This window comes from Pan troglodytes, chromosome 19, assembly GCF_028858775.2.
Source record: "Pan troglodytes isolate AG18354 chromosome 19, NHGRI_mPanTro3-v2.0_pri, whole genome shotgun sequence".
Taxonomy (NCBI): domain Eukaryota; kingdom Metazoa; phylum Chordata; class Mammalia; order Primates; family Hominidae; genus Pan; species Pan troglodytes.
Window position 1 is genome coordinate 25703718 of NC_072417.2, and position 2997 is coordinate 25706714.

General features: G+C 44.3%; 1 non-coding gene across 1 annotated transcript; it reads left to right on the plus strand.

Moving 5' to 3' along the window:
• The first annotated feature begins 510 nt into the window (after positions 1-510).
• Positions 511-572, plus strand: LOC112206135 (U7 small nuclear RNA). The gene has a single exon (XR_002940338.1). It is a non-coding gene; the product is annotated as a U7 small nuclear RNA (small nuclear RNA).
• The last annotated feature ends 2425 nt before the right edge of the window (positions 573-2997 follow it).

Consider the following 2997-nt stretch of genomic DNA (forward strand, 5'->3'; position numbering starts at 1 on the left):
TCACCCATTTAAAGCATACAAGTCAACAATTTTTAATACTCACAGAATTGTGCAACCATAGCCACAATTAATTTTAGAACTTTCCACTCGGGCGCAGTGGCTCCTGCCTGTAATCCCAGAACTTTGGGAGGCCAACTTGGGCAGATCACCTGAGGTCAGGAGTTCAAGACCAGCCTGGCAAACATGGTGAAACTCCATCTCTACAAAAATACAAAAATTAGCCGGGCATGATGCTGGGTGCCTGTAATCCTACCTACTCGGGAGGCTGAGGCAGGAGAATCGCTTTAACCGGGGAGGTGGAGGTTGTAGTGAGCCGAGATCACGCCATTGCACTCTAGCCTGGGCGACAGAGTGGGACTCCATCTCAAAAAGAAAAAAAAAGGAAAAAAAAGAAACCTCAGCAGAGGAGGAAAAACTGTAAAAAAAAGAAAAAAAAAAGAATTTTGTGCATAGAAATTGAAAATTTGGAAATGAAAATTTCAGACTAAAAATTAAAATGTCAAAGAAATCAAGTATTACAGCTCTTTTAGAATCTGTCTAGCAGGTTTTCCAGTTTTTACCAGAAAACTCTCCAAAAAAATTTTTTTTTAAATAGTCCGGGCATAGTGGCTGACACTTGTAATCCCAACAGCTGGGGAGGCCAAGGCCAGAGGATTGCTTGAACCCAGGAATTTGAGACCAGCCTGGGAGATCCTGTCTCTACAAAAAAAAAAAAAAAAAAAAAAAATCCTGTCTTTACAAAAAAAAAACAAAAAACACAAAAAATTAGTCAGGTAAGGTGGCATGTACTTGTAGTCCTAGCTAATTGGGAGGCTGAGGTGGGAGGATTGCTGAGCCCAGGAGGTTGAGGCTGCAGTGAGCCATGTTCATGGCACAGCATTCCAGCCTGGGCAACAGAGTGAGACTTTGTCTCAAAAAAATAAATAAGGGCTGGGCACAGTGGCTGTAATCCCAGCACTTTGGGAGGCCAAGGAGGGCGGATCACTTGAGGTCAGGAGTTTGAGACCAGCCTGGCCAACATGATGAAACCCCGTCCCTACTAAAAATACAAAAATTAACTGGGCATGGTGGTGTGCACCTGTAATCCCAGCTACTCAGGAGGCTGAGGCAGGAGAATTGCTTGAACCCAGGAGGCAGAGGTTGCAGTCAGCCGAGATTGTGCCACTGCACTCCAGCCCAGCCTGGGGGACAGAGCGAGACTCCATCTCAAATAAATAAATAAATAAATAAGGCCAGGTGAGGTGGTTCACGTCTGTAATCCCAGCACTTTGGGAGGCCGAGGCAGGAGGATCACTTGGGCCCAGGGGTTTTATTTATTGTTTTAATTTAATTTAATTAATTTATTTATTTTTGTCATGGAGTCTCCTCTGTTGCCCAGGCTGGAGTGCAGTGGCACCATCTAGGCTCACTACAACCTTTGCCTCCCAGGCTCAAGTGATTCTGTTGCCTCAGCCTCCTGAGTAGCTGGGACTGCAGGTGTGCACTGCCACACTTGGCTAGTTTTTGTATTTTTAGTAGAGACGGGGTTTCGCCAATGTTGCCCAGGCTGGTCTCTCCTGGCCTTAAGTGATCTGCCCACCTCAGCCTCCCAAAATGCTGGGATTAAAGGCTTGAGCCACAGCACCCAGCCTGAGCCCAGAGGTTCTAGACCAGCCTAAGCAACATAGCAAAACCTCATCTCTCTCTCTCTCTCTCTATCTCTCCATATACATATATATATATTTGGCCAGGGGTGGTGGCGCTTGCCTATAATCCCAGCTACTTGGGAGACCGAGGTGGGAGAATCACTTGAAACTAGGATGTGGAGGTTGCAGTGAGCCGAGATCGTGCCTCTACACTTTAGCCTGTGCAACAAAGCGAGACTCCATCTCAAAAAAAAAAGATAACCTGACACTGGAAAAGTCTGGCAGATACCACCTTAACCTAATGATCAAGGCTAACATCACTAGTAATGGGGAAATCAAAATTGTGTACCACCTGACAGGATGCAATGAGAGCACAGCATCCCTTTCATGCTATTCCTGCTAAAGATAATACATTTCCTAAATCTAATCATGAGGAAACATCAGACAAGTCCAAATTGAGCAACATTTTGCAGATTAACTGTCCTATGATCATCAAAAGTGTCAAGGTTATGAAAGCCAAAGAAAGAATATTTCCCTGACTGAAGGATACTAAAACGATGCAGTAACTGCTAAGCATTACGTCTAATTGGATCGTTTATGCATAAAAGACATTATTGGGATAAATGGTGAAATTTTATCAGCTGCTGAGGATTAATTTCCTGATACTGATTATTGTATTATGGTTACAAAATGTATGTTGTCTATATGGTTATGTATGTGTGTTTGGAGAAAATACACACTAAAGTATTTGGGGGTGATAAAACTTGTCAGGTTGTCAACTTACTTGCAAATAGTTCATGAAGAAATAATACTTTTGTACTTTAAAAAACAATTCTGGGCCGGGAGCGGTGGCTCACGCCTGTAATCCCAGCACTTTGGGAGGCCGAGGCGGGCAGATTGCCTGAGCTCAGGAGTTCACGACCAGCCTGGGCAACATGGTGAAACCCCATCTCTACTAAAATACAAAAAAATTAGCCAGATGTGGCAGCATGCACCTGTAATCCCAGCTACTCAGGAGGCTGAGGCAGGAGAATTGCTTGAACCCGGGAGGTGGAGGTTGCAGTGAGCCAAGATCACCGCACTCCAGCCTGGGCGACAGAGCAAGACGTCATCTCACAAAAAAAAAAAAAAAAAAAAAAAAAAAAAAAAAAACACTGTAAGTTTAAAATAATTTAAACGTTTTAAAAGTGAATTTTTTGGCCGGGCGCAGTGGCTCATGCCTGTAATCCTAGCACTTTGGGAGGCCGAGGTGGGCAGATCACCTGAGGTCAGTAGTTCAAGACCAGCCTAGCCAACATGACAAAACCCTATCCCTACTAAAAATACAAAAAGTAGCTGGGCGTGGTGGCGGGAGCCTATAATCCCAGCTACT